This window comes from Callithrix jacchus, chromosome 1, assembly GCF_049354715.1.
Source record: "Callithrix jacchus isolate 240 chromosome 1, calJac240_pri, whole genome shotgun sequence".
Classification (NCBI taxonomy): domain Eukaryota; kingdom Metazoa; phylum Chordata; class Mammalia; order Primates; family Cebidae; genus Callithrix; species Callithrix jacchus.
The window spans coordinates 121,895,380-121,920,207 of record NC_133502.1 but is presented as its reverse complement, the minus strand read 5'-3'; the positions used below and the strand labels follow the sequence as shown (position 1 = coordinate 121,920,207).

At 40.3% G+C, this 24,828-nt stretch overlaps 1 long non-coding RNA gene across 1 annotated transcript in view; it reads left to right on the top strand.

Annotated features, from left to right (window-relative positions):
- The window catches only part of LOC108592268 (uncharacterized), a 46,514-nt gene that overhangs the window by 2,444 nt on the left and 19,242 nt on the right, over positions 1–24,828 (top strand). The window contains exon 2 of the long non-coding RNA XR_013525264.1: positions 12,802–12,867. This is a non-coding gene — a long non-coding RNA (uncharacterized LOC108592268). The remainder of the gene's footprint in view (positions 1–12,801; positions 12,868–24,828) is intronic.

Sequence of the window (24,828 nt, the reverse complement as noted above, 5' to 3'; positions counted from 1 at the left end):
CAGATGGAAAGAATCCAGCTGGAAAATAAAGTGATCAGGGAAGTGACTGCCCAAAATTCAAGGGAAAGAGGTGAACCAGCTAAGAAACGTTTTAAAGCTTTCCACTCTTGCTCTGATATAATCAGTTCTTGGTAACAGAAGACAGTGTGAACTTTGAGATTGCTCAAAAATGCTTTCAGGCTCTCATAGACATGTAAACCAAAAAGTAACCGAGGCAGACCTTAATCAATTTAGGGATTTATTTTGCCAAGGTTGAGGATGTGCCCAAGACTGTGGGGCAAGAAACACAAGTCGAAGTAGGATCTGTGTCCCGTGCTTTTTTCAAAGACAGTTTTGGGAACTTCAGTATTTAAAGGGGAAAGAGCAAACAGATCAGGACACCTAATTCATCCCATGACAAAGGGGAAAATGCAAAAGGGTGTGTCTCGGCTAATCAGCCCTCCTTAAAGAGCTTTCTTTGAAGTCCCACCCCAAGAAACACCACTCATATCTCATCCGTTGTTCTTTGAAGAGAAGCTGAGAAAGTGGTTTTTTGTGGCTTAACACATTGCTGTACTTAATAAACTTGGGTTTTAGTTGGTAAGGAAGAAGGGGGATGTAGATATTTGAATGATTTAGCCAGACAAGGTTACTGATGTTAATGTGACTTCATTCTTGGCCACAGGCTGGTATGGGCTGTGTAACATATGGCTTATGTCTGCGAAGGATTTACATCTTTTGGCTATGGATATTTTTTTCCTAGGATGCTATATTTGGGTCTGTGTCTATGGCATGGAGTTTGGGGCCTGACCAACAGGCCTGAGTATTGTCAATGAAAAGAGTCAAACTTCATTGGGAGCCAAATGTAAGTGACCATTGCCCATGACATAGCCCTCAGGAGATGCTGAGAACATGTACCCTGGCCAAGGAGGAAGTCCATTCAGATGATTGGAGGGCATTAGCATTTTATTTTTGGTTTACATTCTCTCCCTTCTGGCCAAGATTAGCCAGAGGCAACATCAAAGTCCATGAAATCTTTATTTTGTCCCATAGCGTTGCTGGGGTGGCAGGACTGCCTGCCCTGGGTCCATCCTGTCCCTGGGTAGGACTCTATGGCCAAGGCACTTGAGTCAAAAGACTTACAGGCAATTAATTATTCTAGGCCAAATAGGAATGGAAGTGGACAGGCATTCATTTCCTCTTAAAATTATTATTTTAAGTAAAAAGCCAACAAACAAAAACTGAAACAAAGTTACAAAACTGACTTTAACTTCCGCGGTTGAGCTACTGAAAGCTTGGACTTAGGTTACAGATTATGACAACTAGCTATGGAAAACATAAGCATTGTTCTGAAAAAAAATTATGAAAAACATCAATCTTTGTAACTCATAACTGGGAGTATTATACCCAGGAGGCTTTCTCACAAAGTATCTTCATCCTGTCAGTAAATATTTTATATTAATTCTGTGGAAAGCAGAAAATCCTTTATGGTTGGGGTGGATGCAAAAGTGACACATAACAGCTTACAAGGCAGAGTCTTTTGTTTTACCAGCTGTTTGGGCATCTTTGTACTGCCTCCTTGATTTGGAGGATCTGACCTTGACCTAATTCTATACCTCAAAACTGGTCCTTACAATCTCAGGTGCCCACCTCTTCCACAACAGTCCGTGGGCCTAGAGGGGAAGGTGTTTATATCGTTTTAGCATCAGTATATTTGCAGTGAAAAACAGATTGGGCCCAGGTTGAGCCCAGTGGGATGCCAAATGTGGGAGATTAGCATCTCTGGTTTTCAGAATACCACAGTTTTGTTTTCCTTGGAACTAAAACAAGGAGAGATAAATAACATTATTATTTTGACAACGAAGAGAGTATGCGTATGTTAGAATAAAAAAGGAACCCATTTCATTAGGGTACCAACGAAAGACATGCAGAAAAATTATAATCTGGTATTCTCTAGAGGATTATTGTAGCCAAGAAATAATTGACTCAAAAGAAAACCAAAACACAAAAGTTAGGGCTGAAATCTAGTTACACCTTTTCTTGGAAACAATTTCTCTTTCTCTAGTCCCTGCCTTCTTTCTATTAAAGAGAAATTATAATAAGACTAATTTCTGTGCAAAGTAAGTTTTAGGCTTATTATGTTTGGCCTGATTATTTGCATAAAATTCAACAAGAATTGATTAGCCATATAGGCCCCTTTTAAGTTAGCTATGCTGGAACTTTACTTAAAAATATGTTATTTTCATTTAAGTCTTGGTAAAATAACCAGTGTCTCCAATTGTTTTCTTTTAAAACTCTTACTAGGCCGGGTACAGTGGCTCACACCTGTAATCCCTGCACTTTGGGAAGCCGAGGTGGGTGGATCACGAGGTCAAGAGATCGAGGCCATCCTGGTCAACAAGGTGAAACCCCGTCTCTACTAAAAATACAAAAATTAGCTGGGCATGGTGATGCGCGCCTGTAGTCCCAGCTACTCGGGAGGCTGAGGCAGGAGAATTGCTTGAACCCAGGAGGTGGAGGTTGCGGTGAGCTGAGATCGTGCCATTGCACTCCAGTCTGGGTAACAAGAGCAAAACTCCATCTCAAAAAAAGAAAAAAACCAAAAAAACTCTTACTAAACTTATATAAATAAGTATATTGTCATAAAATTATAATACAAATTTGGGAGAACTCAGAAAGGCCAATTTGCTTACAAAACCATACTTCACCGAAATAACTCAAAAGAAAAATATTTTCTTGACCTTTCTTTAACCAGAGAAGCAGATTTCAAGCAAGATATTTGTTCAACTTGGAAATGCCATTCATAGGCCAAACAGCTCACGAGAGCTACCTATCAGGCACTGTAGAATCTAGCAGCTCCTCCCATAGTTAGAATAAGTCCTGCGGAAAAGAGGCTCCCTGCTCATGAGCATCTCCTCCTTGCATCCCCAGATAGCAAGGTCCTATATAAGCCAATTTGTTTTATCACGGAACTCTTTCGGGCACCATTATTTCCGTTAGCATAGGGGTAGCTGTAGCTTCAGTTAACATTTCATAGCAAGGCAGTAAATGCCCCTCAAGTGGAAATTCTTTAGTTTGGTTTTTGTCATTGGGAAGTACTCACAGTCTTTTGCCATCAGCCTCAACAAATAAATGCTCCATAAAGGGCTGTGAAGTGGAGAATTTGTCCTGACTGGCACTCCAGCTTCTACCCTATACTTTGAGGGCTCAAGCAATCTTAGTAGTTCCTATGTAGTGTGTCCAATTAACATTTCCCAAGAGAGCAGATTTACATGACTTCAGCTTTATAGTACTAGATAGGGAAAACATCCCCCAGTTAGATACAATACTCATTTTCATAAGACATTTAGGTAAACGGGTTACAATTAACTTACATAAAGCCTGGTTAAACATCTTAAATTTCATAATTCTTTTAACCTATATGTTTTTATATTTCAGTCCCCCAAAGTTTTTTTTTATGCCTAGATCATTTTACCTTTTCTGGTGTTAAAAGATTTGGGTTCCCAGCACAGAGTTGCATATGTAAGACCCATGAAAGACAACAAATTTGGCTGGGTGTGGTGGCTCATCCCAGCACTTTGGGAGGCCAAGGCAGGTGGATCATGAGGTCAAAAGATTGAGACCATCCTGGCCAATATGGTGAAATCCTGTCTCTACTAAAAATACAATAATTAGTAGTCCCAGTTACTCTGTAGGCTGAGGCAGGAGAATCACTTGAACCCAGGAGCAGAGGTTGCAGTGAGCCGAGATCGAGCCACTGTACTCCAGCCTGGAGACAGAGCGAAGACTCTGTCTCAAAAAAAAAAAAAAAAAAAGAAAGAAAGAAAGAAAGACAGCAAATTTGATAAAGCTCCTCAAACAATCTTTTAATTCTGTGGAAGGGGTACCCATGTAAAAGGGTGCCCCTTTTTCACCTTTTCTGGTGAAAAAAGATTTGTCCTGACTGGCACTCCTTCCCCACAAAATTCACCATGACCTGGGTAATAGGTATATTCGGTGGGAGGATATCCCAGTCATTATAAGGCCAGTCCAGGCCGGACGCGGTGGCTCACGCCTATAATCCCAGCACTTTGGGAGGCCGAGGTGGGTGGATCACGAGGTCAAGAGATCAAGACCATCCTGGTCAACATGGTGAAACCCCGTCTCTACTAAAAATACAAAAAATTAGCTGGGCATGGTGGTGCGTGCCTGTAATCCCAGCTACTCAGGAGGCTGAGGCAGGAGAATTGCCTGAACCCAGGAGGCGGAGGTTGTGGTGAGCCGAGATCGCGCCATTGCACTGCACCCTGGGTAACAAGAGCGAAACTCCGTCTCAAAAAAAAAAAAAAAAAAAAAAAAAAAAAAAAAACCAGTCCAACATGGCTTGCATATGCAGCATATTAACAACTTCATCTGGGGTGCTCCACTTGGTATTTTATAGGGGGAGTTGGGCAGTTCCCTTCTCAGGGCAAAGAGACTTTACAGTTGTGATTTTCTGGTTCACTAGGCTGGTTCTCTCAGGAATCAGGGATAACCCCCTGTGTATTTGGATCACATATGTTCAGTGATTGTTCAGTAGTGAGCTGTGTGTCCTACATTAACCCAAACAAGCTCTTAAATTCTGTAGCATTTAAAATTAAGGCTTTTGTCCTTAAAGTAGTTATTTTTATTATTTTATTATTTTTTTGAGACAGAGTCTCACTTTGTCGCCAGGGCTGGAGTTTAATGGTGTGATCTTGGCTCACTGCAACCTCCGCCTCCCTGATTCAAGTGATTCTCCTGCTTCAGCCTTCTGTGTAGGTAGGACTACAGGTGCCTACCACTACGCCCAGTTAATTTTTTGTATTTTTGGGGGGGCGGGGCTAAAGAAAAGAAAAATTAATAAATTTTTTGTATTTTTAGTCACCATGTTGGCCAGGCTGGCCTCAAACTCCTGACCTCATGATTCACCTGCCTCAACCTCCCAAAGTGCTGAGATTACAGGCATGAGCCACTGAACCTGGCCTAACGTAGTTATTTTTACAATCCATTATAGTAAAGATTTCTCTAGAAGCCGATGATACCAACTTACAAAATGGAAAAATTCCCCTACATTATATCTTCTGTTTTTAATAATTACTTGGTTTTGCTCTTCCCTCATATTTATCGTCTTCTTGATAACTATAAGTCTCAGAGTCCAAACTTTCATTGCCCTAGCTTAAGTTTTCTTTTTATCCACTTAGTTTTGTCTGTATAATTTTTCCTTCATTTTAAAGCAACTCTTGAATAGTTTCTTAACTAGAAAAAAAAAAAAATCCTACACTTTCTTTAGCAAAAGCCACATCCTTGTGTTTTATAAACTTCACCAAAAACATATTTTATGCTCCTACTATTTTAACTCTTAGTAACTCAAATTCCCAGTGAAAAACTTGAGGGTTTAACATGACTTTAAGATTTTAAACTACTAAAAATAACTTTTAGATTACATTTACCAAATTAATCTTACCAAAGATTACTAAGGTTATGTGAATTAAAAGCATCTCAACTATGCTCTACCAATCTAATAACCACTACTTCTTTGAAAAACTCAATTTGTTAGTTTTTTCATATAGTTTGAAATTTCCCTAAATCTGTTTCAGCTGTAGGTAAGGTTAAATCCTTCTCCCATGACCTGGATTTTCAGGTTTCCCAGTGGAGATGTGGTTTGAAGGCTGCTTTTTCCTCCTCTTATGCTTTGGAAACTCACAATTTTTTGGCTCTCTTGTGGTGTCTGCAGTGGCAAGCCGCTTCTTTCAAAAAGTCTTTAAATTCTGTTGGTTTTCCTGGTATTTTCTTGGAGTAAAAGTTCACAATGTGTCTTCAGACACTGTTCTGTCTGCCTAAGCAGGAGCTGCATGTTAGTTTTGTCTCCTATCCACTAGTTTTCAGTAGTTCTAATTTAAGTTTCCTCTTGAAGTTCTAATTTTTTTTTCACCTCTGATATGCATCCTTTATCACTTCCACATGATACATATAAACATATAGATATAATAGGCATACAGAGTAAAAAGGCAGGTTCAAAAGATTTTTCGTTTGCCTGTTTTGGAAAACCCTTCTTTTAGTTTATTAATTTTTATTAATAACTCTTCTTTTAGTTTATTAATTTTTAAAAGTTACAGGAGGTAACAAAAAGTGAAGGAGAGCATTATCATCCAAGGTCTTTTCAGAAAAGAACTGAACTGAGATATCAATCTGAGGAATTTCAAAGAGATAGACTATAGAATTTAAAAATCAAAAACTTCTTGTATTAAGAAAAAGTCAGTATTTTAAATAAAACCTTATTTTAACTAATTCTTTAGTTTTGTATTACTGTATTTTTAATAACAAATACTCTCTAAAAGGACCTCTCTAAAAGGACTATGATAATTTAAAAAAATTATATCCAACTAAATTATACAACCTTATTTTTGAAAAAAACTAATTTATTTTTACTAAACTTATTATGATATACATAGACCATCAATGACATTCCTGGACTATCTGTTTTATCCTAAATATCTCTCTTAAATTTGTCCTAAAATAAGATGACAATCAGTCACCATACAAGATTCTTTCTCATATAAAATTACTTTAGTTTTTTGCCTTTCTTACCAGAAATTCTTCTTTATAGCTGTAGCTTTCTTTCCATTTCTTATTTCCTGGTTCCTTTTACCTAGTTATGTTTATAACCTTTAAATAAGCTTTGAATTAGACAGAAATGTTTACTTTTTAATAAAAACTTGTTTTAAAAAAGTTTTTCTATAATTTTTAAATTGAAAATTATGCAGACCTTTAATTAATATCTATTATTATTATTATTTTAGATGGAGTTTTGCTCTTGTTACCCAGACTGGAGTGCAATGGCACGATCTTGGCTCACCACAACCTCCGCCTTCTGGGTTCAAGCAATTCTCCTGCCTCAGCCTCCCGAGTAGCGGGGACTACAGGCGCGCACCACCATGCCCAGCTAATTTTTGTATTTTTGGTAGAGACGGGGTTTCACCTTATTGACCAGGATGGTCTCGATCTCTTGACCGCGTGATCCATCCACCTCGGCCTCCCAAAGTGCTGGGATTATAGGTGTGAGCCACCGTGCGTGGTCTTAATATCTATTATTTAATATAACCTTAGATTCTAAATTATATGACAAGTTTGTATATAAGCATTTATTTCACTACATTTACTTGATTAATTTATTTAATAGTTTACCTATATTATTTATGAGAACTGTGATAGTCAGGCTGGGTGTGGTAGCTCACACCTGTAATCCCAGAACTTTGGGAGGCCGAGGCAGGGAGATCACAAGGTTAGGAGATTGAGACAATCCTGGCTAATTTGGTGAAACCCATCTCTACTAAAAATACAAAACATTAGCTGGGCATGGTGGCATGTGCCTGTAGTCCCAGCTACTTGGGAGTCAGAGGCAGAAGAATCGCTTGAACCCAGGAGGTGGAGGTAGCAGTGAGCCGACATTGCACCACGGTACTCTAGCCTGGGTGACAGAACAACACTCTGTCTCAAAAAAAAGAAAAAAGAAAAAAAGAAAGAAAACTGTCATAGTGACTACTTAAAGTTAATTCCCTGTTAACCAATTTTATAAACTATGAATTTCAAATATTTACTTAAATAAGAAAATATATGTTTCAATAAGGGTATTTTTATTAATAACTCAGAATTAAGCTTTTTTCATTAAACCCAGAATATTATATGTTTTATTTATTAAAAATTACACAAGTAAAGATCATTCTGTTTTGGGCTAGGTTTATAGTTTTATAACCCTTATACCAAATCCTGACACCTTGTAGTATTCTGTAGAAATAAACATAAAACCACTTGATCAATAAATGCAAACAACAATGCTGACAATTCTTAAGACATTTATATTATAATACAAATAATTTTAAAGCCTGCTTATTTATTAAAGATTCTATTTAAGTCACATGATCCTGAAAAAGCATTTGACTTAAAGTCTCTATTTTTTTCTAAAAAAGTATTTTAACGTTTTTATTTTTATTTTCTTTTTTCTTTTTTTTTGAGACGGAGTTTCATTCACTCTTGTTACCCAGGCTGGAGTGCAATGGCGCGATCTCGGCTCATTGCAACCTCCGCCTCTCGGGTTCAGGCAATTCTCCTGCCTCAGCCTCCTGAGTAGCTGGGATTACAGGCATGCGCCACCATGCCCAGCTAATTTTTTTTTTTTTTTTTTTTGAGATGGAGTTTAGCTCTTGTTACCCAGGCTGGAGTGCAATGGCGCGATCTCGGCTCATCGCAACCTCCGCCTCCTGGGTTCAGGCAATTCTCCTGCCTCAGCGTCCTGAGTAGGTGGGATTACAGGCACGAGCCACCATGCAAAGCTAATTTTATGTATTTTTAGTAGAGACGGGGTTTCACCATGTTGACCAGGATGGTCTCGATCTCCTGACCTCGTGATCCACACGCCTCGGCCTCCCAAAGTGCTGGGATTACAGGCTTGAACCACTGCACCTGTCCCACGTTATTTTTCTTTTAGCCAATTAATTAGAGCTCTTTTATGTATTTTTAATAGTGAAACATTATATGCATGACACATAAATACATAGACATATTAAGCATACTGATAGAAGTATATTTTATAGCTACATAAGGCTGCCTCTTTTTTTTTTTTTTTTTTTTTTACTATTTTAGACTTCCAAATTCTTGATAACGACTTTTATTACTCAAGGCAAGTGTCAGCTAAATAGCCCTAAATTTGCATATTAAACAACTCTTAGGTCAAAAAGCAGAGAAAAAATTCTGGTGTGCTAGAGGGAAATTAAAACAGATTTAATTGCCAAGTTAAACATACAATTGTAGACCAGGTGCAGTGGCTCATGCGTGTAATCCCAGCACTTTGGGAGGCAAGAGCACCAGCTCAAGAGAGGGCAAGCTGTGGTAGTAGAAGGGGGATATAGGCTAGCCCTACATTAGCCAGGATAAGAACTCAGGTTTCTTGGGTGACGGGTGCGGGGGGGCCATAGAGCTCCCAAGAGTTTATGTCTTTTGTCTTTGACTACCAAAGTGGATAGACAAAAACCATCAGGTGAGGACAGGGTTGGGTGACTCTGACCTCAGACTCTCCATAGGTGGGGCTTTCTATGGCCACTGTGGTGGGTAGGGGAGTGGTTTTCAGGCCAATGGAGTTATGTTCCTAGGGGGATTATGGCTGCCTCTTCTATGTCATACAAATTGCCAGGTAAATTGGGAAAGCCAGCAGTGACAGGCCTTAGCTAGCTCTCATGCAGCCAATAATGCCAATCTTATTCCCGCCATGCTCCCACCATCCACACTGAGTTCATATCCAGGCAGCCCGCAGGCAGAGCTGAGATCTTGCCCCAGGCTACAAGCCTCCCTATTGAAAAAGCAAACAGGACTCTCAGGTCTCACCCCTCCCCACCTGCCTGCACTGTCTGCCAAGGCTTCTGCACTTGGATTGGCAGTTCCCAATTTGCCCCACCTGATTCTGTTCAGAAAAATTAGTGCTCAGTCAAAATTATTACAAAGTACAGCTAGGAGCTTCCTTCTCTCTGCAGCTCCTCTCCAATTCCACTGGCTGCCTTCACTTCCTCAAGGACTTCCGTGAGATAAAGCCAGGAATGGCTTCCCTGGGCTTGAGCTGGAGACTGGGAGTACCTACAGGGCTCTTCCCATTGCCGCTTCTACTTTTTTATTTTATTCAGCTCCCTAAATCTCTTTCAGCTGTAGGTAAGATTAAATTGCTCTCCTATGACCTGGATTTTCAGGTTCCCCAGTGGAGAGGTGTGTTTAAAGGCTGACTTTTCCTTCTCTTACACTTTGGGAACTCACAGTTTTTTGGCTGTCTTATGGTGTTTGCAGTGGCAAGCCACTTCTTTCAAAGGGTCTTTGAATTCTTTTGGTATTCCTGGTATGTTCCTGTAGTGGTTCTTGGACTAAAAGTTCCCAGTGTGAGTCTCCAGACACTGTTTTGTCTGTCCAAGCGGGAGCTGCACATTAGTCCTGTCTCCTATCCAGTATTTTTCTGTAGTTCTAATTTAAGTCTCCTCTTTTTTTTTTTTTTTTTTGTGACAGAATCTTGCTGATTCTTAGATTATTTGTTTCCTTCTTTTTTTTCTTGAAAAGAAGGAGCTTAGCTGTAGCCTAGGGTTCAGTGTGGTGGGTTGTGTGCTGGTTGTGGGTTGGACTCCACAGTGTGTCATTACAGAGTTGTTGACACCCTCTTACATGTCTCTCTCTGGTCTAAGCACCTGTAGGAAGGCTCAAAGCACAGAGTGATCAGGTCCTTTATGCACTTCCTGGACAAACCTTTTTTAAACTAATTTTGTTGGGGGTTCTCTGAAGGCTGCTACACATCATGGGATCAACCCCATAGACATTCCCATGTGGCCCCCTGTCACCCAGGGGTGCTTTTTGGCAGGGAGGAGCAAAATGCCCTTTCTCTTAAGAGCTGAGGAAACTCAGTCTCTCATTTACCTATGAAAAGTGAGAGGTTCCCCAGGCAGATGTGCACAGACAAGCCAAATCAAGATTACTTTTGGAAGAAAAAGTAATGGGGAAGACCCTTTAGAATGGACCTCCGAACTAGAAGTAAGATTCTAAACAATAACTTCCTTGGAGAAAAAAAGTCAGCTTAGAATAAATTAAAGACCATCAACCAAAGGGAGGTCCAGGGCTCAGGAGGACTCATCAGCACCACCGGTTGGAGAAGCTCAAAGTCAGGGAGGCTTCAATGGGCCCCTGCTGGTACCTTAGCTCTGAATTTGGACAACTCTTTGGGGTCCTGAGTCTTCTCTGAGGCCCTATGTGTTCAGGTACCAAATTACTATAGACAAAGAGTTGACAATAATTTTTAAGGAATTTATTCGGAGCCAAATATGAGTGACCGTGGTCTGTGACACAGCCTTCAGAAGATCCTGAGAACATGTGCCCTGGCCAAGGAGGAATTCCATTCAGAATTGGAAGGTGGCGGTGCTTAGAATTGTGGTTTTGGTTTACATGTCATCAGCAGGGTGAAATGTATGTGGCTGTGTTTTGGAGGGTGCTACATTTTAGGCTGAGAAGAGAAGCAAAGGAAAAACAAGAAAGAGAAAAGAGAAGGAAGTATGGGAGTAGGGAATGAGGAAGAGGACAAGAAGAAGGGAGAAACTGGGAGAACAGGTGCCGGGAAGAGGAATTGGCAGGTCTCCTTTCCCAGACATGGCAGCAACCACCTCCAGTGATAGGGTGGGGGTGGGGGAAGGATCCTGGGGTAAAGTCTGTCAGCAGGAACGGATCTATAAAACAAGCCTAAGAAGAAATGCAGGCCAACAGATGAGAATGAAGGCAGAAGGTAGAGGTGGGCTTGAGAGAGACACACACAGAGAGAGAGGCAGAGAGAGAGGGAGATAACAAGCAGCTGCCTATCATGTGAGAAGGTTATTCTGAGGCAGTGTGGGGCTGTGCCCTGAGGGGCACGGTGGGAAATAGTCCTGAAAACCTGGCAGGCTTGCTGCTGAAAGCTTCTGCACTTTGTTGTTACTTTGGAGAGAATACTCCCACTTGGTTCCCTGGTCATTGACAAGCTTACTACATTCTGAGTCATCAATTTTTCATTCTTTTTTGGGAAATGATGATGCTAAAGAGAAATACTGTAAACATTGGACTAATTCTGCTCACCTCTGTCAAGGTCATACTGGTTATCCCTGTGATCCCAGCCCTTGTGTACGATCTGTCTTGGAAAGTATTATTTAATTTCTGATGCAAATGTGGCAGTGCCCTTCCATCAGCAGATAGATGCAGGCAAAACTCCCGAGAGTGAGAAAGAGAAATGGTGTTACCATGGTAACGAGATGACCTGGCTGAGTGTGGAGCTAAGCATCTTTCTGCTGAAAGACAGGAGTAGCTGTTCTTAGCCTCTACTCGTACCTGAGGAGTCACAGCTGATTTACATAAACCTCTCACTTTTTATTAAAAGCAAACATAAAAAAGGATTGAGGAAGGCAAATTTTCTCTCCCCTCTTGAGCTGTGACTTCCATCTTTTAGAAAAATAAAAGCAAATTAAAAATAATAAAAGCTAACATCTCCTACTGGGGAGGAAAATAACTAAGGTCTGGGAAGGGGATGCTTTTAAACGCCATTTAGGTTTTCTGATTTGTTGCTTCTAATTAAAATATTGGTTTCTGCTGAGGGCATGCCTAAGCTAGGTTAGGTTTTAAGAACTTGCCAGCCTTTGAAGGATGAGATATACTAGCTAGTAAGCCAGGTTTATTAGTGATGTAACATTAAACAGCTTACGTGCCCTTTTTAACGTATGTTACAACAAATGTACTTCCTCCTAAGGTTAATACTTAAGAGTCAAAACACTCATGCTTAATGTTTGTTTGCAAACAAATTCCTGATGGCAGTGCTGGGGACCAGATTATGTTACTCCAAAATATGTGGGGTTTTTTTTTTTTTTTTGCATAAGGATTATTTTGAGCTGATTATTTTGAGAAACTGCAGATACAGGAGAAATTTTGAGAACAGAGTACTGGAAGTTACCATTTTGTAAGATAAATTTATATCTATAAAGGGAATCTCCATTTGTAAGAGTGTCTCCTACTCTGTACCAGGAAGAGATGAATGATGATGTCACTAAGATGTGTGTAAATGGAAAAGGCACTGGCTGAAATCTGCTTAACAAACCTCACCCTTGCTTTTCCTGAGCATCTCCACATAACTGGTTTTCCCAATACCATTCTTTCTTCGTTTCAGCACACGTTGGTATTTAATACTAAATTCAAAGCCATCTCTTTGAGATGTACTAATTTCAACAGCTATTACCCATGTACACATGTTAATAAACCTGTTCATTAATCTGTCTTTGGCTACAGATGTCTGTCACTGTCCCAACCAAGAACTACAAAGGATAAAGAGAACATGATTTTCCCTTTGGTATGGTAAGATTGACTTGTTTTCTTTACATCCCAGTGCTGTGGCAAATTGAATGTACAATATAAGAGTTTTGGCTAAAAGAATGCTTTTAAATAATCACTCACATGCAGACTCACACACTGCAGGTAAGAATGAAAAGGGGTCAGCCACTTTGGAAAACAATTTGGCAGTAAACACACTTACCATAAGTGATGGTTAATTTGATTTTATTTAATTTTTATTTTTTTGAGACAGGTTTGTGCTGTCACCCAGGATAGAATGCAGGGGTATGATCCTGACTCAGGGCAGCCTCAACCTCCCAGGCTCGAGATCCTCCAACCTCAGTCTCCCAAATAGCTGGAACTACAGATGCATCCTACCATGCCTAGCTAATAAAAAAATATTTTTTGTAGATAGGGAGTCTCACTATGTTGCCTATACTGATCATGAGCTCCTGGCCTCAAGCCGTCTTCCCATCTCAGTCTCCCAAATGCTCAGTCTCCCAAGTGTGAGCCACTGTGCCTGGCTGATATGTGATGGTTAATTTTATATGTCAACTTCACTAGGTTATAGTGCCTAGTTTTTTGGTCAAACATCAGTATAGATGTTGCTATGAAGATATTTTAAAGATGTGATTAACATTTACAATCAGTAGATTTTGAGTAAAGCTAATTATCTTACCTAATGATGGATGGGCATCAACCAGTCAGTTGAAGACCTTAAGAGGAAAGCTAAGTTTCCCCAAATAAGAAACAATTCTGTCTCAAGACTGCAACATAGAAACCTTGCCTGATCTTTCAGGCTCCTGGCCTCCTTGGTAGATTTTGGACTCAAGAGTGTATCAACTCTGTATTAGTCCATTCTCATGCTGCTAATAAAGATATATCCAAGACTGGACAATTTACAAAGAAAAAGAGGCTTAATGGGCTCACAGGTCCACATGGCTGCCGGGGGAATCACAATCATGGCAGAAGGTGAAGGAGGGACAAAGGAATGTCCCACATAGCAGCAGGCAAGAGAACCTATATAAGGGAACTGCCCTTTATAAAACCGTCACCTCTGGTGAGACTTACTCACCATCACTATAACAGCAGGGGAAAAACCCTCCCCATGATTCAATTACTTCCCACTGCATCCTTCCCAGGACACGTGGGGATTATGGAAGCTACAATTCAAGATGAGATTTGGGTGGGGACACAGCCAAACCATGTCAAACTCTTTCCTGAATTTCCAGCCTGCTGGCCTGCCTGATAAACTTTGGACACAAAATTTGCACGCAACTGTGCACACCAATCCTTTTTTTTTTCTTTTGAGACAGGGTCTCACTTTGTTGCCCAGGCTGTAGTATATGATGTGAATATGGCTTACTGCAGCCTCAAACTCCTGGGCTCAAGATCCTCCCACTTTAGCCCCCTGAGAAGCCGGGACTACTGGCATGTACCATCATGCCTGGCCAATTAAAATTTTTTTTTTTATATGTAGATGTAGTCTCACTTTGTTGCCCAGGCTGGTCTCAAACTCCTGGTCTGAAGTGATCCCCACTCCTCAGCAATTCAAAGTGCTGGGATTTCAGGCGTGAGCTACTGTGTCCAGCCCTTGAACCAATCCTTAAATAAATCTATGTATATATTTTTCATTTTACTTTAAGTTCTGGGATACATGTGTAGAATGTACAGGTTTGTTACATAGGTATACGTGTGCCATGGTGGTTTGCTGCTCCTATCAACTTGTCATCTAGGTTTTAAGCCCCATATGCATTAGATATTTGTTCTAATGCTCTTCATCCCCTTATCCCCCACTCCCTGACCGGCCCCTGTGTATGATGGTCCCCTCCCTGCGTCCATGTGTTCTTACTGTTTAACTCCCACTTATAAGTGAAAACATATGATGTTCGGTTTTCTGTCCCTGTGTTAGTTTGCTGAGAATGATGGTTTCCAGCTTCATCCATGTCTCTGCAAAGGACATGAACTCATCCTTTTTTATGGCTGCGTAGTATTCCATGGTGCATATGTGCCACATTTTCTTTATCCAGTCTATCATTGATGGGCATTTGCATTGGTTCCAAGTCTTTGCTCTGTCTTTTTCTCTCTGTAAGTGTGTGTGTGTGTGTGAGTGAATACACACACACATATATATATATGTCTGTCATATATAGATACAGATATAGATATATGTGTAGACATATAGGAGATATATATCTCCTATACATATTTATAATCCATTGATTGTTTTTCTCTGGATCACCCTGAGTGATATGCCATACAATCCAGTAATCCCAGCCTTAGGTGTTTACCCATGAGAAATAAAAACTTAGTCACAGCTAGGCACGGTGGCTTATGCCTGTAATCCTAGCACTTTCAGAGGCTGAGTCGAGCAGATCACCTGAGGTCAGGAGTTCAAGACCAGCCTGACCAACATGGGGAAACCCTGTCTCTACTAAAAATACAAAAATTAACCAGGCATGGTGACGCATGCCTTTAGTCCCAGCTACTTGAGAGGCTGAGGCAGGAGAATCTCTTGAACCCGGGTGGTGAAGGTTGAAGTGAGCAGAGATTGTGCCACTGCACTCCAGCCTGGGCTGGAGTGAGACTCCGGCTTAAAACAAAAACGAAGACAAAAGCAAAAACAAAAACTTATAGTCACTTAAAGACTTGTACATGAATATCTATACCAGCTTTATTTATAATGACCCCAAATGGAAACACAACCTACATGTCCTTCAATGGAGGAACAAATTGTGGTTCTTCCATGTGATGGAAGACTAGCAATAAAAAGGATCAAACTCAAAAGCATCATGGTGCATGAAATAAGCCTGCATGAGTGTATTTAAATAGAATTTGGGAAGAGCCAAAAGTATACAGATAGAAAGTAGATCAGTGGTTGCCAGAGGCTGGAGCAGGGGTGAGATTGCCGCCAAAGAACTAGGAGGGAATTTTTGGGGAGATGTGAGTGTTCTATATCTTGATATTGTTATATGACTGTATGCATTTTTCAAAACTCATAAATTTGTATATTAAAAATGGTAATTTTACTGAATATAAATAATACTTCAAAGAACTTTAAAAAACAGTAATATTATGGTCACTCTTATAGTTTCATCTTTTCTGTTGGAAATCTTGGTAAGGAAATGAATTCTAATCACTGCTTTTCTTCGGAAGACATAAGTACTTGATGGCTATAATTTAAACTTTTTTTCTGGGGTAACAAAAATTCACCATAGCTATAAATTCTGATTTATTTAAGATTACATCCAATATTTGCAGATTTTTTTTTAAGAGACAGGCCTGGGCCACTATGCTTGGATATATATATTTTTAAATTTCACTTTAAGTTCTGGGATACATGTACAGAATGGGCAGGTTTGTTACATAGGTATACGTGTGCCATGGTGGTTTGCTGCACCTGTCAACCCGTCATCTAGGTTTTAAGCCCCATATGCATTAGGTATTTGTTCTAATGCTCTCCCTTCCCTTGTCCCCAACTCCCCAACAGGCCCCTATGTGTGATGGTCCCCTCCCTGTGTCCATGTGTTCTCATTGTTCAATTCTCACTTATGAGTGAGAACATATGATGTTTGGTTTTCTGTTCCTGTGTTAGTTTGCTGAGAATTATGGTTTCTAGCTTCATCCATGTCCCCGCAAAGGATATGAACTCATCCATTTTTATGGCTGCATAGTATTCCATGGTGTATATGTGCGACATTTTCTTTATCAAGTCTATCATTGATGGGCATTTGCACTGGTTCCAAGTCTTTGCTATAAATAATGCTGCAATAAACATACATGTGCATGTGTCCTTATAGTAGAATGATTTATAATCCTTCCGTTATATATCCAGTAATGAGAGGGTAATTTTGTAATTTTTTGAAGAGATGGGTTCTCACCGTGTTGCTCATGCTGGTTTCAAACTCCAAGTCTCAAGTGATCCTCCTGCCTTGACTTCCCAAAGTGTTGGGATTATAGGCATGAGCTGCTGTGCCCAGCCTACAGATAATTTTAGAATGTGAATATTTTGTAACTATTTAGGATGGTGAAACATAACCAACTTATGAATGTTAAGTTATATTTAAGCTTAATTATGTTTAGTATACAGTGACTTGCTTTTAAAATTTTTAAAATAGCTGTACTCTTTGATGTAATGATTTTTACCTAAGAATGTATTTAAGAAACTTGGCACAGTGGCACATGCCGGTAGCCCCAACTACTCAGGAGGCTAAGGTAGGAGGATCTCTTGTGGCCAGGAGCTCAAGGCTACAGTGCACTATGATTGTGCCTATGAATAGTTACTGCACTCCAGTTTGGGTAACATACCTAGACCCTGTCTCTAAAAAATTTTAAAAACTAAAATAGTGTGTCTTAAGAAGACAGTTAGACAAGATCATAGGATATGCATGAAAACATTGTTTATAGAAGCGAAGGCACCTAAATAACTATCAATAGAAGCTTGATGACATAAATAATGCTGTAATCATTAAAAAGCTATAGGTTTGGCTGGGTACAGTGGCTCATGCCTGTAAGCCCAGGCCCAGGTAGATGAGTCACTTGAGGTCAAAAGTTGGAGACCAGCCATGACTGACAGGGTGAAACCCCATCTCTACTAAAAATACAAAATTAGCTGGGCATGGTGGTGTATGCCTGTAATCCTGGCTACTCGGGAGGCTGAGGCAGGAGAATCCCTTGAACATGGGAGGCTGAGATTGCAGTGAGCTGAGACCACACCATTGCACTCCAGCCTGGGCAACAAGACCGAAACTCCCTCTCAAAAAATAAATAGAGGGCCATGATATAAGTGAGAAAACAGACTACGAAAAAGAATATATGCTATGATTGTATTTTTTTAATGCACGTGAGTGTGTTTATAGTTTGTTAGTCCTGTGTATCCATGGGGTCTGCATTCATGGATTCAACCAACCACAGGTAGAAAATATTCAAAACAAAAGATGTTTCTTTCTTGTTATTATTCCCTAAACAATAAAGTATATTGCCTGGGGACAGTGGCTCATGCCTGTAATCCCAGCACTTTGGGAGGCCATGGCGGGCGGATCAGCTGAGGTCAGGAGTTTGAGACTAACCTCACAGAGCGAGATTCCATTTAAGAAAAAATTGTATGCTCTTATAATTATTTTCATGTTTTTAATGATATGGGGAGGGTGGTAAACAGTAGAGAACTTTTGTTTTCTTTGACAAATGAAAATAATTTTTTTTCCTAACTGTAAAATAAAACATTTAAATTTTTTAAATGCAGACAGTATAAAAAGTGTTGACTCTGTAACCCCACCATGAATAAATAAGTTATTGCTATTTATACTTTTGTTCTAGGCTTCCAAGTTTTTTTCCTACCCTCTTCTCTACTCAAAGTTTTGTGCTAAGTATACACAGTCATCTGTTGGTATCTGTGGGGATTTGGGTCCAGGACCTTCCTCAGACATCAAAATGCACAGATGCTTATATTCCTGGTATTAAATGATATAAAATGGCATAGTATTTACATATAACCTATGCACATCCTCCCATATACTTAAAGTCATCTCTAGATTACTTACAATAACTGATACAATGTAAAGTTGTTTAAATTATTGTCATATTTCATTGCTTTTGTTTGTTTGAGATGGAGTCTCACTTTGCCCCCAGGCTGGAGTGCAATGGCATAGTCTTGTTTCATTGCAACCTCTGCCTCCTGGGTTCAAAAGATTCTCCTGCCTCAGCCTCCTGAGTAGCTGGGATTGCAGGTACCCACCACCATGCTTGACTAATTTTTGTATTTTTAGTAGAGATGGGGTTTCACCATGTTGGCCAGGCTGGCCTCAAACTTCTGACCTCAGGTGATCCACCCATCTCAGTCTCCCAGAGTGCTGGGATTACAGGCATGAGCCACTGCATCAGGCCACAAGCATCCTTTTAATGAAAAAAACAAACAAACAAATAAACAAACAAACATATAGCCTTTTCTAGGTAAGCATAGCTAATTCAAATAGTTTAGCCTTTTATAAATATTAAATGTGTTACACCAAAGAAAAAAAATGGTGAAGGGGTGCAAGTTTTCATGGCATGCAACAAATTTACATGGAAAAAAGTACAATGACCTAGTGATAGCTGCCCTCAGAAAATGCTACCAAAAATATGTTCATGGAAGATCCAAGATGGCCCTTTAGGAGCAGCTCAGGATTGCAGCTCCCAGTGAAAGCACAGAGGGTGAGTGGACGCCGCCTTTCCAGATGGATCTTTATTGCCCACAGACCAAGAGATTCCCAGGTGGAGAACCCCATGGGTCGCCAGCGCGGCTGTTTTGGCCAGAGCGGCTGTTTCGACTGGCGTGGCTGTTTTGCCGGTGCCCTGGCACGGCAGCTCTCCATACAAAATACACTGGTCTTGTTGCCCTTTTAAGCTGGCAATTGGAGCTCCAGGAAGGCAGATTAGCCCATTCGTCTGATTAAATGGGACTGAAACAGAGAGCCAGCCCAGGAGATTCCGTTGTTTCAGCCGGCGCAGTGGATCGCCGCACAGGAAATCACACAGATCCTGGTGCCCTTTCAGCAGGTGACTGGAACACCTGGAAGAGAGTCAATCGTTCAACTTAGAAAAAAAAAGGCTCTGAGGCAGGGAGCCAGGTGATCAGACTCAGCAGGTCCCACCCCCAAATAAAAAAAAACAGCAATTGGAAATGCTTGGGGTTGAGAGTTTCACGGCAAACACAGCTGAACATGGAATGGTTCAGCTCTGTGGGGGAGGGGCATCCGCCATTACCAAGGCACTCCACCCCTATGGAGGTACTCCACCATTGATGAGGCAGCCTGCCGTTGCCACGGCAACCCGCCATAACAGAGAGAGTCCACCATTACAGAGGTGGGCCACCATTGCCAAAGCAGTTCTAACCACACCCATATAAACAGGACGGCAGGGAAGTTCACATGGCAGCAGGGCGGAGCCCACAGCTGCTCAGCAAAGCCTCTGCAGGCAGACAGGGACTAGGCTGCCTCCTTGCTGGGCAGAGCAGCCCTGGAAAAAAAAAGGCAGCAGCACAACAGATACTCATAAATAAAGCCCTAACTCTCCGGGACAGAGCACCTGGGGAAAAAAGGGGGTGTATGAGTTCTGCTACAGCAGAGTTAAATGTACCTGCCTAGCAGCTCTGAATGAACAATGGAGCTCACAGCTCAGCACTTGAGCTTCTATAAAGAACAGACTGTCTCCTCAAGCAGAGCAGCTCCCTGACGCCCGTATATCCAAAGAGTCACCTCACAAAAAACTGATCAGACTGACATTTGGCAGGCCTCATTCTGGGACAAAGATAGCAGAAGAAGAAACTGGTAGCAACCCTTACTGTTCTGCAACTGCTGCAGGTGATCCCCAGGCAAGCAGGGCCTGGAGTGGACCTCAGCAGTCCTACAGCAGAGGGACCAGACTGTTGGAAGGAAAACTAAGAAACAGAAATAACTTCATCATCAATAATCAGGACATCCACTCAGAGACCCAATCTGAAAATCTGCAACTACAAAGATGACAGGTGGATAAATCCACAAAGATGGGAAGAAACCAGCGCAAAAAGGAGGAAAACACCCGAAACCAGAACACCTCTCCTCATACAAGGGATCACAACTCCTCACCAACAAGGGAACAAAGCTGGATGGAGAATGAGTGTGATAAAATGACAGAATCAGACTTCAGAAGGTGGGTAATGAGAAACTTCTGTGAGCTAAAAGAACATGTTCTAACTCAATGCAAAGAAACTAAGAACCTTGAAAAAAGGTTTGATGAAATGATAACAGGAATGGACAACTTAGAGAGGAATATGAGGGAATTGATGGAGCTGAAAAGCACAATACGAGAACTTCACGAAGCATGCACAAATTTCAACAGCCGAATTGACCAATCAGAAGAAAGGATATCAGAGGTTGAACATCAACTCAATGAAATAAAATGAGAAGGCAAGATTAGAGAAAAAAGTGCAAAAAGGAATGAATAAAGTCTCCAAGAAATGTGGGACTATGTGAAGAGACCTAATCTACATTTGATAGCTGTACCTGAATGTTACAAAGAGAATGAATCCAAGCTGAAAAAATACTCTTCAGGATATTATCCAGGAAAACTTCCCCAACCTAGCAAGGCAGGGCAATATTCAAGTCCAGGAAATATAGAGAACACCACAAAGATATTCCTCAAGAAGAGCAACCCCAAGGCACATAATTATCAGATTCACCAGGGTTGAAATGAAGGAGAAAATGCCAAGGGCAGCCAGAGAGAAAGATTGGGTTACCCACAAAGGGAAGCCCTTCAGACTCACAGCAGATCTCTTGGCAAAAACCCTATAAGCAAGAAGAGAGTGGGGGCCAATATTCAACATCCTTAAAAAAAAAAAACTTTCAACCCAGATTTTAATATCCAGCCAAACTGAGCTTCATAAGTGAAGGAAAAATAAAACCCTTTGCGAACAAGCAAGTACTCAGAGATTTTGTCACCACCAGGCCTGCTTTATGAGAGCTCCTGAAAGAGGCACTACACATAGAAAGGAACAACCAGTACCAGCCACTCCAAAAATATACCAAATGGTAAAGAGCATAAACAAAATGAAGAATCTGCATCAACTAACGGGCAAAACAGCCAGCTAGCATCAAAATGGCAGTATCAAATTCACACATAACAATATTAACCCTAAATGTAAATGGACTAAATGCACCAATCAAAAGACACAGACTGGCAAATTGGATAAAACGTCAAAACCCATCGGTGTGCTGTATCCAGGAAACCCATCTCACAGGCAAGGATACACAAAGGCTCAAAATAAAGGGATGGAGGAAGATTTACACAAGCAAATGGAGAGCAAAAAAAAGCAGGAGTTGCAATTCTCATCTCTGATAAAATAGGCTTTAAAGCAACAAAAATCAAAAGAGACAAAGAAGGTCATTACATAATGGTAAAAGGATTGATACAACAAGAAGAGCTAATGATCCAAAATATATGCGGACCAAATACAGGAGCACCCAGATACATTAAGGCAAGTTCTTAATGACTTACAAAGAGACTTAGACTCCCACACAATAATAGTGGGAGACTTTAATACCCCACTGTCAATATTAGACAAATCAACCAAACAGAAAATTAACAAGGATATCCTGGACTTGAACTCAGACCTGGAACAAGGAAACCTGATAGACATTTACAGAACTCTCCACCCCAAATCCACAGAATATACATTCTTCTCAGCACCACATCACACCTACTCAAAAATTGAACACATAATTGGAAGTAAATCACTCCTCAGCAAATGCAAAAGAACGAAAATCATAACAGTCTCTCAGACCACAGTGCAATCAAGTTAGAACTCAGAATTCAGAAAGTAACTCAGAATATATAGCAATAAGTGCCCACATGAGAAGAACGAAGAGGTCCAAAATTGACACCCTATCATTAAAATTGAAAGAGCTAGAGGAGGAAGATAAAAAAACTCAAAACCTAGCAGAAGACAAGAAATAACTAAGATCTGAGCAGAACTGAAGGAGATAGAGACACGAAAAACCCTTCAAAATATCAATAAATCCAGGAGCTGGTTTTTTGAAAAAATCAACAAAATAGACCACTAATCAGATTAATAAAAAAGAAAAGAGCGAATAACCAAATAGATGTAATAAAAAAGGATAAAGGGGAAATCACCACAGATCCCACAGAAATACAAACCATCATCAGAGAATATTACAAACAGCTCTAGCACACAAACTAGTAAACCTGGAAGAAATGGATAAATTCCTGGACACTTGTGTCCTCCCAAGCCTAAACCAGGAAGAAGTCGAAACCTGGAATAGACCAATAACAAGATCTGAAGTTGAGGCAGCAATTAAGAGCCTACCACACACAAAAAGGCCAGGTCCAGATGGGTTCACAGCGAATTCTACCAGACACACAAAGAGAAACTGTTACCATTCCTTCTGAAACTATTCCAAATAATCCAAAAAGAGGGAATCTTTCCCAAATCAGTTTATGAGACCAACATCATCCTGGTACCAAAACCCGGCAGAGACTCAACAAGAAAAGAAAACTTCAGGCCAATATCCATGATGAACATAGATGCAAAAATCTTCAATAAAATACTGGCAAGCCAATTGCAACAGCACATCAAAAAGCTTATCCACCATGATCAAGTAGGATTCATCCCGGGGATGCAAGGCTGGTTCAACACATGCAAGTCTATAAACGTAATTCACCACATAAACAGAACAAAAGATAAAAACCACAATTATCTCAATTGACACAGAGAAGGCCTCTGACAAAATTCAACAGCCCTTTATGCTAAAAACCCTCAATAAACTCGGTATTGATGGAATGTATCTCAAAATAATAAAAGCTATTCACGACAAACCAACAGCCAATATCATACTGAATGAGCAAAAACGGGAAGCATTCCCTTTGAAATCTGGCACTAGACAAGGATGCCCTCTCTCACCATTCCTATTCAATATAGTACTGGAAGTTCTAGCCAGAGCAATCAGGCAAGAAAAAGAAATAAAGGGTATTCAAATAGGAAAGGAGGAAGCCAAATTGTCTCTATTTGCAGACGACAAATATATTTGTAGTATATCTAGAAGACCCCATTGTCTCAGCCCAAAAACTCCTGAAACTGATAAGCAACTTCAGCAAAGTCTCAGGATACAAAATCAATGTGCAAAAATCACAAGCATTCCTATACACCAATAACAGACTTAAAGAGAGCCAAATCAAGGACAAACTGCCATTCACAATTGCTACAAAGAGAATAAAATACCTAGGAATACAACTAACAAGGAATGTAAAGGACCTCTTCAAGGAGAACTACAAACCACTGCTCAAGGAAATAAGAGAGGACACAAACAGATGGAGAAACATTCCATGTTCATGGTTAGGAAGAATCAATATTGTGAAAATGGCCATACTGCCCAGAGTAATTTACAGATTCAATGCTATCTCCATCAAGTTACCAATGACCTTCTTCACAGAACTGGAAAAAAACACTTTAAACTTCATATGGAACCAAAAGAGAGCCCACATAGCCAAGACAATTCTAAGTAAAAAGAACACAGCGGGAGGCATCACACTACCAGGCTTCAAACTATACTATAAGACTACAGTAATCAAAACAGCATGGTACTGGAACAGAACAGAGGCATTGGAAGCAACACAACATATCTACAACCATACAATCTTTGATAAACCTGACAAAAACAAGCAATGGGGAAAGGATTCCCTGTTTAATAAATGGTGTTGGGAAAACTGGCTAGCTATGTGCAGAAAGCAAAAACTAGACCCCTTCCTGACACCTTACACTAAAATTAACTCCAGATGGATTAAAGACTTAAACATAAGACCTAACACCATAAAAACCCTAGAAGAAAATCTAGGCAAAACCATTCAGGACATAGGAGTAGGCAAGGACTTCATGACCCAAACACCAAAAGCATTTGCAACAAAAGCCAAAATAGACAAAAGAGAACTAATCAAAGTCCATAACTTCTGCACGGCAAAAGAAACAGTCAGCGGAGTGAATTGGCAACCAACAGAATGGGAAAAAATTTTTGCAGTTTACCCATCTGACAAAGGGCTGATATCCAGAATTTACAAAGAACTCAAACAGATTTACAAGAAAAAATCAAACAAACCCATTCAAAAGTGGGCAAAGGATATGAACAGACACTTTACAAAAGAAGACATACATGAGGCCAACAAACATATGAAAAAATGCTCATCTTCACTGGTCATTAGAGAAATGCAAGTCAAAACTACATTGATTTACCATCTCACGCCAGTTAGAATGGCGATCATTAAAAAATCTGGAGACAACAGATGCTGGAGATGATGTGGTGAAATAGGAACACTTTTACACTGCTGGTGGGAGTGTAAATTAGTTCAACCATTGTGAAAGACAGTGTGGCGATTTCTCAAGGACCTAGAAATAGAAATTCCATTTCACCCAGCAATCCCATTACTGGGTATATGTCCAAATTATTATAAATCGTTCTACTA